The following is a 13,998-nucleotide window of genomic DNA, read 5'->3' as shown; positions in this document are numbered from 1 at the left end:
AAAATGACAAGAATAGAACGAAAACTCGGACTTGCGTGAAAATTTATATTAGCAGTGGTACAGCCACCGTTTGCTTTCCTTCAAAGTTACTGCCAGCCAAGCAGCGAAGTGTGCCCTCCAGATGCGAACCATGCACCATAAATTAGACCATAGTCTTCCTGGTCTTTTTGTGGAATTGAAGAATGGCAGAGTAAAATTACGGCAGTCTGAAAAAGCTAAAGGGACGATTACTAGAATTAACCTGTTATTTTACCCTGACAAAAAGTGCGGAAGGTGATTTCCAGTTTGCTTTTACTGTATCACCAATGTGAATTACGCAGAACTACCGCATACCTCACATAACTGTATCAAACGTTTTGAGTCAATTACAACGGGCTAACAAAGAAAATCCGGAAGAAAATATTCAGCATCCGAATGAATCCATTTTAATGTTTTGGTACGTAATATGCTGTCCCAACACGAATGCTTAGCATTTTATAAAATGAATACTAGTAAAGCAAGAAAAGAACAGAAGAGCACACGTTATAATTCCAAGACGTTGGCAGGCTATAACCAAAAGTAGGCTACTGCGCCGCATAACATACATGTTTGATTTGAAGTTATTATGAAAATAAATCGGTTTGCGGCTGCACATTTTTAAACATGGCAGTTGAAATAAAACACTGCAAGTAGTCGACCAATCAGAAATTTTCAGCGCTTGCGCCCCACCCCCAAGGTTCCAGTACTTTTGGAAAGTACTACCCCCCGAGCAGGGACGTTTTTGGGGGTAAAATAAAGCCCCCGGAACTAAATTTAGACCCTAGTTCCTGCGGTGGAAACGCACTGAGTTCCTCAAAAGGTTCCTAGTTCCGGGGTAAAGTTACTGCGGTGGAAACGCGGCTATACAGCACTGTCCCACTGGGGAATAGGACCCAGCCTGTTCCACACATACAGCACTGTCCTACTGGGGAATAGGGCCCAGCCTGTTCTGTGTGGGTCAGTAAGACTGACTGTCAGGTTCCAGTGCAGTGCTGGTAGATTTTTGCCTTCTGGGCGCTGTGATGTTTTCACCCTTCTTGCTCTCCACAACTGCCAAAAAACTAAAGTCTGCACATAACTGTGGCTTTGCTTACACACACACATACAGGCACAAATACACACACACACACACACACACCACATACCACACAGACACACACACACACATACACGCACAAATACACACACACACACACACACCACATACCACACAGACACACCTACACACACACACACACACAAACACTCTCACACACACACACACACACACACATGCACAAGCACACACACACACACACACACACACACATATGCACACACACACACACACACCACATATACACACACACACACACACCACATATACACACACATTTACACACACACACACACCACATATACACACACACACACATGCACACACACACACACACACACCACATATACACACACACACACACACACACCACATATACACACACACACACCACATACACACACACACACACACATGCACACACACACACACACACCACATATACACACACACACACACCACCTATACACACACACATGCACACACACACATACATACACACACACACCACATATACACACACACATGCACACACACACACACACACACACACACGCACACACACACCACATATACACACACACATGCACACACACACACACACACACGCACACACACACCACATATATACACACACACACACACACACGCACATACACATGCACACACATACCGCAAGAAAACAGGCCAGGGTACAGGGGTAGGCAGAAAGCCTTTTTGGTTAACCATGCTTTTCACAAAACCACACACATACAAATGAAAGTCACTGGTAGTGGAAATTTCCACTAGATATTTCCCGAGCAAGCTATCTGATATTAGACACTGGCAAATTTAAAATATACATTTTTATATCTCATTAAGATCTACTCATGTATCACCATGAATAGAAGGTAGAAAGGGGCAAACATGTAAAGATGGATGAAAAGAACTGTCGTTGTGGAGCGGAATCTGCTCAAAGTTTTCTCCTCATTTGGACCCAGCTAAAACAGCCACAGCATGAAGCAGTGGAACAGGAAGTAATGTCTGATTCCCATTAATAAAAAAACGCATTAAATAAATACTTCTGACACCAACGCACTTTTTTACCCTTTAAAAGGTCACAGAACTCACTGACTGTGGGGGAAAAAAACTAGCCTTCAACTGGGACGTAAAAACAAATGACTCCTGTTTGTAGAATTTAAGCAAGATAATCTCTTAAAAAGTGTGTATTAAACATTATTTTTCCATGTTCATCATGCAGGAAAAGATTTTTAGGACTCTTACGATGTTCTGTTATGCTAGCTAAAAACAAATTAATTTTAGGCCTACATATGAGTGCTCATAAATGAACATCTTCCTCCTTTTTATTACAACGTGTGGAAGTGCGATATGTACTCTGTTGTTTTAAAATCCTCTCATGATTCTACTAACCTAATAAAAAGGCCCACATTTTGCAGTTTTACAGGGCAGTAAAAGTCCCGTGTTTTAATAATTTCACATCTGTGCTGCAGCATGTGCTGCAGTTCTTGTTGACTCAGTTATGCTTACTCCATATATACAAATTATTACTGCTTTCAGTGCACTACTACCACACGCTGTTGAAAAATGTACTTAATATATTTTCAGAAAAGTTCACATATTTTTTTACAGCGTGTTGCAGCATATTACATTGCCATAAAGTTGAGTCAAATGAGGACAAGGAGCAGGAAAAAGAGGATGAGGAAAAAGAGAGAGAAGAGAGGGATGAGGAAGAGAAGTGGATCAGGATGATGACGAGGAAGGCAATGACGAGTATGAAAAATGATGAGGCGGACGAGGAAGAGGAGAGGATCAGGAGAAAGACAATGAGGAAGATGAGGATAATGAAGATTATGAGAATGAGGAAGATGAGGGATAGGTTGAGGAAGAGGAGGGGGATCAGGAGAAAGATAATGAAGAGGAAGAGGAAGATGATGGGGAGGATGAAGAAGATGATGGGAAAGAGGTGAGGAAGATGATGGGGAGGAGGAGGAAGGTGATGGGGAGAATGAGAAAGATGATGGGGAGGATGATGGGGAGGATGAGGAAGAAGACGAAGAGGTAGCAAGGCTGCTGGCCATAGCACAGATGCACTAAACACAGCTATAGTAAAGCAGGATAGCACGGACACAAGCTCACAGATGCTCCAGGTTGAATGGAGCCAAAGGTGGGGATTTTCTATATAATGGAACTATTAACCTCCCTGTCACAAGCCGGAGTCACTGAGTCAACACCAGAGTTTCACCTGCAGTTAGCAACTGCCACGATAGCACAGCCTCTGCAGACCAAATGAGGCTTCTCTCCACTGAAACACAAAAGGAGACCACAGCACTCCGGACTCCAAGTTCCTCCGTTGAACTGACTTGTTAGGTCGTGCACCCTCTGCAGTTCTTGTACAAAATAAAATCTAAGAACTATTTTGGAACCAGGGTTTGAATCCGACCTTGGTTTTTTAAATAATTGTCAGGTTTCAGATTTTACTAAAGACTGTTCAACAAAGTTTGACAACCTCCCCCAATCTACTAGTGATAATGGCTTCCTTTATGTTAAAATCGGCACCACTCTTAATTCCCTACTTGGTGGTTTTCTAGCATCGCCTTGACAACCGACAGGCTTTCCGTTTCTCTGTTTCTTTCCATATCTTACTCTTTTGTTAAAATTACCCAATTTTCAGGTAAATTACATTGGTGCATTGTGGGATTGAATGTAAGCACCTTCTCTTAACTCATAATACCCGGTGGTCTCCAGTGGTCACATGATGTGTCGGAGAGCTTTAGGAGCTGCGCGGTGCTGTCCGTCATAAAGCCGGCCCGATGCAGCCGCAAGCCTGACCAATCACCCGTCACAACCGGCCATGACAGGCCATTACAGCCGATGGCCCAGGAATGTCATAACGTAAGCAGGAAGCTTTAACAAAACAGATTTCAAAATAAAAGTTATAAATGAACGTAGTTTACGTTATGACAGTGTTATGACATGCGTAACAAGTTGTAACAAGTTGTAATGCACTGTCATTGCTGGTCTACGATAGGTAGCATACCGCATTCACCCCAACCTAATGTCAGCTTTATGGTGGAGATGTAGTTTTTTAGAATCACCCAGAATACCTTTAAGGTGTGGTGCTTCAGTTAAGGGAGGAAGCGGACTGTTTCTGCCTTAATGGAGTACACTGTGCCACCCTTAGAGAAATGGAACGTATAGCAATATACTAAAATAAAGATATTACTAACACTTCGTAACATATAGGAAACATACAAATTACATGTTGCTTTCAGATACTGCAATGTATTTTTTTTTAAATACATTCCTGTAAAGTGTACAGATTTTTCCAATGTAGGCTGCATTCTATCATACTGAGACCCAGCCATTCATTTTTTCCCCTGTAGTGGACATGAGTCTCTGGTCCTAATTTTAAGAAACATATATTCTACTATGCTGAAAAATACACTGCAAGGGACATTCAATGAATATAAATAATATTAATATTAACATAAATAATAATACTTCTACTGAAATGCATTTTTCATCCAAGACACTATGTATTATGTTAAAAAACGTAAACTTTTTTGTCGGGTGCCAGGAGCATACTGAAGTATATTCCATGTCTCTCGAGTAGTTAAGAGACTCCCGTCTCCCAGTTTGTGTCTTCAGGCTTGCATGTACACAACAGTGAGAAAGCAAACGCGTGGACTACAGACTTTTATTCAGGACTAATATCAGTAACAGTGAGAAATCAAACGCGTGGACTACAGACCTTCCTTTAGGGCTCATATGAGTAACAGTGAGAAAGCAAACGCGTGGACTACAGACCTTCCTTTAGGGCTCATATGAGTAACAGTGAGAAAGCAAACGCGTGGACTACAGACCTTCCTTTAGGGCTCATATGAGTAACAGTGAGAAAGCAAACGCGTGGACTACAGACCTTCCTGTAGGGCTCATATGAGTAACGGCAGCGTTCGATTTCAGTGCCCAGACGTGGGCCTGACGCACAGAACGCAAGCCTCAGTCACTCCCAGTCGCGCACTATAAATTGCTCCGGTCCGCGTCACTTTCCATGATATACGCCGCACGTATTCCTCGCTCTAAAAATAAGACAGCGGAGTATCCAGCCCCGCTGAAGCACGCCTCGGTATCCATACCAACGGCATTACATATTCATGAGATTATTTTTATTGACCTTTATACAGGTTCCTGCGCGAGTTTGCGGTTCACGGGCGTGAGCGGCCGCTGCCGCACCCGGGGTCGCCGTGCCGACCGCACGCAGGGGGCCGGCGCTTAGCGACAGGTGCAGCGGCACGGGCGTGTCTTCTGCCCGTCAACAGCCCGGGTCTAACAGCTCTGCTCACGTCCTGGGACAGGGATGGGCGGGATGGGGGGGGGGGAGGGGTCGGCGGTATCTTTAAAAACCGCAGCCAGAGGGAGTGCCTCGCCCCCCCCCCCCCCACTCCCCAGTACAGCGCATTCCAGCGAGGTCCCTGTGGAGCATCTCCGTGTCCGCACTTCTCAAACCGACTGTCAGACGCGCTCCTCTGCTTTAGCGCTCACAGCTAAAGAGCTGGTTCAGAGGATTCTGCTTCTGCAAAAGCCTTCATACTCTTGACCCAGATAAAAAGCAGGATATTAGAGACAAGCCTCAAGTGTTTTACCTTTCCTTTTCTGTTTTCAATACACTGGCAATCACACCACACCTGTGTACTGTGTCCAATCTGTCTATCTATCTGTCCGTCTGTCTGTCTGTATGTCACACAGACAGCTAAGTTCTGATTCGGTGCCTGGTTTAGACCGCAGCATTACCGCACATGTCTGGCCCCAGTTCTGCGCTTCAGTCCACGCTTCCCTTTATGCAACAGGGATGATAATATTGGTGTCACACAGTTGTGACCTCACCTGTGGATAACAGGTAAGACTCCAACCCATAGAACAACACCAAGGGAGGCTGGTGGAAATTACATTCAACGACAGGGTGCGTGCAAGTATAGCCAGAGAGCGTCCACCAATCCCTGTCAGCACTGCTGTGTAATTAGGGGAGCTCTTGTTCTACGCATACGGTGATGCTATGACAGTGCTATACCTGTTTCACCAGCCCCTGGCGTTGTTTGGAGCGCTAGCAGAGGTCTGTTTTAGCACAGCCACACAGATCCTTTCACCTTAATACAGCTGAAGGGCTGCAGCTCAAGCGGCTCAGCTCAGCTACTCGAGCAGCCAGAGCCTTAATTAGTCCCTTTCCCATCGCCCTGGAATCGCTCAGCGGGTCAGGGACCCAAACGAGCTGCCGGTCCGCCGCCGCCGCGGCTAACGCAGCCCGGGGCCGCTGCCGGGGTTGTTCCCCGAGAGCACCGGCGACCTCTCGTCTCCGAGGAGAGCGAGGAGGAAAAGAACGCTCGCCGGAGAGCGCCGCGTGACGAGAAACTAGGTCAGCCAACTTACAGTACAGAACGGAGTCCGCGCGCCGCCCATTCACCTCGCCACCAGAATAACTGCAACAGTTGTCGGGACGTTTTCAGAGTTTCCATGTAACGAGCCAGAGGAGCCAAGGACACATGCCTGGACCGCAGCGGGACGGCGCTGGCCAAACTCTCAGCCCCCACGCTGCTGGGTGTGGTGGGGGGGGGGGGGGGGGGGGGGGGGGGAGAGGGGGGCAGGGGGATCACACAATTTTCCAGGGTAATCTCCGCCTCGCTACAGTAATTGCCACTGAAAATATCCTCGGGAAAGGCATCGAATTACGCCGCGTAAAGTGGAGCTTCTTTTTCCAAGTTTAAAAAAAACAGCCTCACTACCTTTGTCTAAAACCACAGACTAAATCAGAACCTTATTCCATATGTATTCCTGGTTTTTAAAGGATCTGTTTGTCTTGGGATGAACAGCGGAACCTCTCTCTGAGATTAAGAGGGGGGGAAATATTGGAAGTCAAGTATTTATGATGATTGAATGTGCACTCTATGACTGGTCAGAAAACTCACAGAGTAATGAATAATGAATGAATGCATGAATATTAATAAAGAAAGCTCAAACTAACAGCATGTTGGGTGTTGTGGCCAGTGGTACGCACACAGATCAAAGGAACACGACTGGGAACGGCAGATAATTGGTTCAGACCCCTGCTGACGCCCCCCTCCCTCGATGTGTTGCTTTCAAAACCGGCAGGAACAGGTCCCAGCATGCAGAGGAAACACTAGCTGAAACGTATCAGACGGACTGACAGGCAAAATAACGACAGGAGACAGAAACTGGCCTGGATGAGGTGAAAAAATCCCAAAAGCAGCCAGGAAACTGATAGTTTCTTCTCAGAAAGGGGATGCAAAACTTTTTTTTTTTTTTTACAAATGATGGTTATAGTGTGTACCTCAATGTTCTGCACAACAAATATTATTCATGAATTCAGGAGCCGTTATGTCTAGCAGTGGAGGCATTAATAAGCCAAGTCTTCCAGCATAGCCAGTTCACCAGGGGGTTGCGAGATAGCGAGGAACGCGGAACCCGATCCGACTGACCGCTCCCGTTCCCCGAGCAACACGATCGCCCACCGCGCGCCGCCCGAGTAAGCTACCGGCCGGTCAGAACTTTCCGGAACCGGTCCGAAGCTGTGGGGCTCATCCATACACCACAGCGTGGTGCCTGAACCAAAATGAGCCATCCAGCAGCCCAAAACAATTCATTCGTTAAACATTTTGTAAATAAGTGACGCTGGAAACTATTGAATATGTTCAACCATCCAAGGTGTTCACACTATAGTCAAGACCCCATAAATGGCTACTTTTTGAAGAATAAAAACATTCAACCTTTTTCATGGGGATTTGCTGTTGTTGTTACGCCAGTGGATAGATTACATTAACTTTGGGAACTGTGACTCAGAGAGAAGAGACACGTGCTGACATGACAATACAGAACAAATCATCTCCATCTTGTGATTCCAGGGCCTTCAGATGGGATATTAGACAGGGGCACCATGTGGGCCAGCAGCAGCAGGACAGATTCATATATAAGAGCGTGCTAGAGAGCAGGCCAAACAGCTTCCTAAAGAGGGCCTGCAGATTACACACACTCTCACACACTCTCACAAACACACATGCACACACACATATGCACACACATGCACACACACACAGACACACACTCTCACACACACACATGCACACACACCTATGCACACACATGCACACACACACAGACACACACAAGCACACACACACACACGCACACCAACACACACACGCACTCACGCGTACATACACACACACGCACACATGCACACCAACACACACACGCATGCATACACACATACACATATACACACACATGCACACACACACACGCACTCACACGTACATACACATGCACACCAATATACACACACACACACATACACATATACTCATACTTACACACACACACACATACACGCACACAGACACTCACACGCACACACACACACACACACACACACACAGAGCTTGTGTCCTCATCCCATTCTACGTGTTCACACAGTAAGTGTCAGCTCCTGTCAGTAGCTTCTGCAATGTCACTCATTGTCCAGTCATACTCATCCACAGCGAGCACATTTGAGCTGTGCGAATCATCCACTCTTCATCCTCCTCCCAAACCACAACACAACACTCATATCTACACACTCTCTTTCATGTCCAAACATCACAACACTCATATCTACACACTCTCTTTCATGTACAAACATCACAACACTCATATCTACACACTCTCTTTCATGTCCAAACATCACACCACTCATATCTACACACTCTCTTTCATGTACAAACATCACAACACTCATATCTACACACTCTCTTTCATGTACAAACATCACAACACTCATATCTAGACACTCTCTTTCATGTACAAACATCACAACACTCATATCTACACACTCTCTTTCATGTACACACATCAAAATTAAAATTTTATTCATGTATTTTACAAAAGAAAACCCTGACTACATCACCGAAGGCTCAGACTAATGGAACATGCCCATTTGCTCAATGTGTGCTCAGTTCAGTAATTCTGACATATTTAAACTGCCTTGCCAAGCCAGTGGGAAGAGAAAAGCATCTGTCTGCTATTTTTCTGACTTTTAAAGTGAAGTAAGCAATTGTGCAGCAGACAACAGCAGCACTGTATGTGTGTCAAAGTAGGTGTTGGGCCATTGCTTCTATTGGCACCCCCGCGGACACGCTCAGAGAACAGGCATTTGCGCTGGACCCAGACAAACGGAATCATGCTTTTTAAAAGACTCGCTGATTTTCAAGGGAGAACAAGCGAGTCCCTGATTCTGTAATTCATCCAAAGGTATCATATGTAAGGCATGCTTTTTTAAAAACCAGCAGTCTGATCAAATTCCAAGATGGGGAATGTATGCTTTCCTTTCGAGATTATACTGTAAAAACTTCCTCAAACTTCCTTCCTTTACTGAAAAGTCACTATTTCTGATGGAAAATCATTATTATTGCCTATGAATAAAAAAACTTACTAATGAACCCATGCAGTGCATTTTCACAGAAATGTCCCGGGTTCTGAATAATTCAGAGTCCCAGGGCTACTGTTTGTTATTGGAAAAAGCCCAGCATGGAAACCACTGCTCACCAAGAAGTTGCGATATCCACCCAAACTTGAAACCTATTTTCAGAATTCAGGTCTGGACTGAATTAACATTTGTCCTTAACTCTGTGAAGAAAAATATGTACTTAATTGTGAATCAAACACAGTTCAGCAATGAACAAAAGTAATTTGCCAAACCGCATTTGAAAAAAAAGAAACTCCTGGGTTTAAGCATGAGCTAAAGCAGTGATCTTCGCTCCTGGTCCTGAGGGGCCACAGCATCTGCTGGTTTTTGTTTTCACCTTAATATCAGCAAACAATTTAAACTCAAAAATCTGTGAGGTGAGTTAACAGTCTGCTTTAATTGATCAATTAAGCACCAGGTAATGACACAAACCAGCAGCCCATCCTAAAGTTAAGGAAAGACGTTGACTGAATCCAGGCCTCAGTCAAAGATGCAAAAATGAGAATTACAAAAACGGGAATGTGAGGACAGACAGAGTCACTCCAAAGGAAGGAACACAGGAACCTGAGTCAACCCGTTTCTAGACGTCAGGCCGCGCCATTCTTAAAATATTAGTTCTGTTCCAGTGAGAGGAACAATCATCTGTTCCACAGAGCCTCCCCTAACTTAGAGTCCTTTTATGAGCATGTCTCATCCTACCCTTGGCTATGACTAGGCATCCTCCGACCACAGTCACGTGACCTCAGCCTCCAGGGCATAAATGGCCCAAAACACCAGAGTAACGCAGAAAACCCGGCTATAACAGGAACCTCGGGAACGGGTTAAACTACACCAGGCATGCCTTCGAGTGGCCAGGCCAAGCTGCATCGATGTATGACGCCATTAAATATTTACACCGCAAATGAGAAAGTGTTGTAGGGGAGAACTGATCCTGCTTCTCCGGGGACCCAATCCAGAACTGTTAAAAAAGAAAAAAAATCCAGCTGTTCGGCTCACGGTTAAGCTGCAGGGTGAGGGCGCTCGCATAAAGGCAGCACTGCGGGGCTTCTCCCTCCCTACTTATTCCCCAACCCCCCCTCCCTAAATCTGGTCAATCTTCACACTTTTCGGCAATTTCACGCTCCATCGGTTGCCCCCTCAGTCCCAGCTTCCTCTACGTGTCATCTAGAGCTGCCAGGCCACCGTTTAGGGTCTGCCGCCATCACAGCATGATCGCCACCTAGGGGAGGACGCCAATCGCCCCAATCAGGGACGAGCTTCACAGGAGCCTCAGTCACAGAGACTCAGGCAGCAGGGACAGGACTGGAGCTTCACAGGACACTCTTACACAGAGACTCAGGCAGCAGGGACAGGACTAGAGCTTCACAGCACACTCTTACACAGAGACTCAGGCAGCAGGGACAGGACTAGAGCTTCACAGCACACTCTTACACAGAGACTCAGGCAGCAGGGACAGGACTGGAGCTTCACAGGACGCTCTTACACAGAGACTCAGGCAGCAGGGACAGGACTGGAGCTTCACAGGACACTCTTACACAGAGACTCAGGCAGCAGGGACAGGACTAGAGCTTCACAGCACACTCTTACACAGAGACTCAGGCAGCAGGGACAGGACTAGAGCTTCACAGCACACTCTTACACAGAGACTCAGGCAGCAGGGACAGGACTGGAGCTTCACAGGACGCTCTTACACAGAGAATCAGGCAGCAGGGACAGGACTGGAGCTTCACAGGACGCTCTTACACAGAGACTCAGGCAGCAGGGACAGGACTGGAGCTTCACAGCACACTCTTACACAGAGACTCAGGCAGCAGGGACAGGACTGGAGCTTCACAGGACACTCTTACACAGAGACTCAGGCAGCACGGACAGCTGGGGAAGGGTATTCATGCACTTCAGAAAAAAACAAAGACAAGCTGTCCAGCTGCCAGTGTGAGGTGGAAAACAACATGAATCCCCACCCTTCCAATGTTCTAAAATGTATTCCAGGAACAACTATGAAATGTCAACTGCAATTGAGATTAAACTACTTTTCATTTTAAAGGTACAGGTTTTTGTTTCTTCTTTTTGTTTTAAAGATAAATGAAATGGCTTATATTCTAGATAAAACCTGCCAATCCTTTTTGAAATCTATCTCAATATATTCATATTTCAAATGCAAACATAGCATACACAATTCAGTTCAGTTCAGCTTAATTTAATTTGGTTAAAAAAGGAAATTTGTCTTTGTCATTCTGTTATAATACAAGCTTGGTACAGTTCGATATTTATAACACATACATTGTGGTATTTTCAGCAAACATAAACATCAGTGAATTTTAAGTAGCTTTGTTAGTTGCTGAAATTATTTCTGTGATAATGTTTACTCTGCCAATGAAAATAAATATATTACAAATTCTACACATTAATTAACAACCTATCCTAAGAGCTTCTAAAAAGTCTCTCAGTCACTCATTTAAAATACCAAGTAGTGAATATCAAGTGAAATACCTTTTAATGTAGCATACGATTCTGTCAGCAAAACACAGTCCTCGGGTTTCATTTGTTGCAGCACCAGTCTAGGTGCACTTGAAGTGGACGTGGTCATTTCTAAAGGAACTAGCGGTGTCTCACCTCCTTGCTGTTCCCCATGGGCTTTCCCTATGGGCTGACGCACGTTAGCACAGATAAACGGACTCATCCCCGGTAAACTTGCCGAAAGCTGCTTCCGTCGGACGCGGTGACCGCTCGCCGACGCCGCCGTCCGACACACGCGCACAAGGACACGCCCACTTCCACCGGGCACACAGTGTCACCTCAACCTTCAAGCCCTTCCTGCGGGCAGAGGTCACCGAAAGCCAGGATTCGGCACGCCGCAGAGCTCCGCCTCCCCGGCCGCGCTGGCCACTCTTCCTCCTCGCGGCGCAGACAGCCCTCGCACCGTACACGGAGAAGCTTCTGGAATGTTCCCATACGTTCCCACACAACTCCCACAGAGCAAGACACGCCGAACCTTCAGATCATGCACCTTGTCCAATGGTGTTCAAATATACAAGCTTAAGCTGACAGCACGAGCTCAGTTCTCTAACCCCTGCTCAGCCAGCGCTTCAGACAGACGAGAAGAGTCGGCCAAATAAACGAGCCGGTCTGCGAAATAAAACAGGAGAATAGGGGATCTTCATGGCAGCTAGAAAACACAATTTCCTGTAGCAGTGAAAACAGCAGTATTTCCTCTGACTCTCCCCGGACCCGCCACGCCAGCCCGAATTCTGACAGTGTGTGGGAAGGAGGTGCGGTGTGTGGCTGCCTGCTGCAGTTGAAGGGCTATTTGCCATTTAAGTGCATCTGCCTAGTCCACACACACATTATGGTGTCAGATCAATATGCACTCTAACATATTACATACTGGACAAAGTGAGAACTGGTCACATTTAAGAGACGACAGAGCGCCCAGTTGCATGTGAACAAAATCCCAATGACTGACTGTCACAGGAAAGCTGCTGGATCAGTAAATATAACTGGGATAGAGCTCACATTATCGGCAGCAAAGCAGGGTGGGTTCACTACACAGAGAGAGAGCAGCACTACTGCACAATGCCAAACGTTTAAATATAAAATAATGAGATGGGTTATGAGCTGCCGGGCCTAAGGGAGGATTCAGAGGGCTGAAGATGTTGGCTTGACCTCTCTGCTCAGAGATATTATTTCCTCTCAGTGTTTCTGAGCTCTGGGAGCAATCAGCCCAGCAGTGGGAGTCTGCCGCTCCTGTCAGGCCTCTCTCATTATCAAGAGGAACTCCCACATTCCGCCGCCCTGATCCACGCATCACTTCCTGTGGAGAACACTGCAGCCATTGACGGCTGGGTCTTCCGCAGGAGTCGTTCGTCTAACTGAAAGCCCGGGGTACCCCACACCCCTCTCATCGACATGCTCTGGCACAGTCAGAGACAAGGGCCAAACCTCAGACTAACCAAAATCAACTGCTTGGAACATCATTAAGAAGGAAGAGTGCACTGGTGAGCTCAGTAATCTCAAAGGGCCTGGTAGGCTAAAGAAGAACTCTACAGTTGATGACCAAAGAATTCTTAATTAATTTGAGGAAAAAACCTCAAACACCTGTCTGACAGATGATCAGAAACACTCTTCCGGGGGCAGGCATGGATGTGTCATTGACTACTATCAGCAGAAAACTTCATGAACAGAACTACAGAGGCTACACTGCAGGATGCACTAGATAGCTGCAAAAACAGGATGGTCAGGTTACAGTTTGCTAAGTAGTACCTAAAAGAGCCTACAGAGTTCTGGAAAAGGTCTTGTCGCTCTTGTGGACAGATGAGACCAAGATTGACTTGTATCAGAATGATGGCAAGAGCAAAGTGTAAAGGCCAAAAGA

General features: G+C 46.0%; 1 protein-coding gene across 4 annotated transcripts in view; it reads right to left on the bottom strand.

The window, feature by feature from the left end:
- The window catches only part of LOC118218025 (SH3 and PX domain-containing protein 2A-like), a 109,233-nt gene that overhangs the window by 81,834 nt on the left and 13,401 nt on the right, over positions 1-13,998 (bottom strand). The gene's annotated exons all lie outside the window — the stretch shown is intronic.

This window comes from Anguilla anguilla, chromosome 18 (genome assembly GCF_013347855.1).
Source record: "Anguilla anguilla isolate fAngAng1 chromosome 18, fAngAng1.pri, whole genome shotgun sequence".
NCBI classification, from domain to species: Eukaryota; Metazoa; Chordata; class Actinopteri; order Anguilliformes; family Anguillidae; genus Anguilla; species Anguilla anguilla.
Note: the sequence above shows the minus strand (reverse complement) of the source record. Positions and strands in the feature narration are given on the sequence as shown.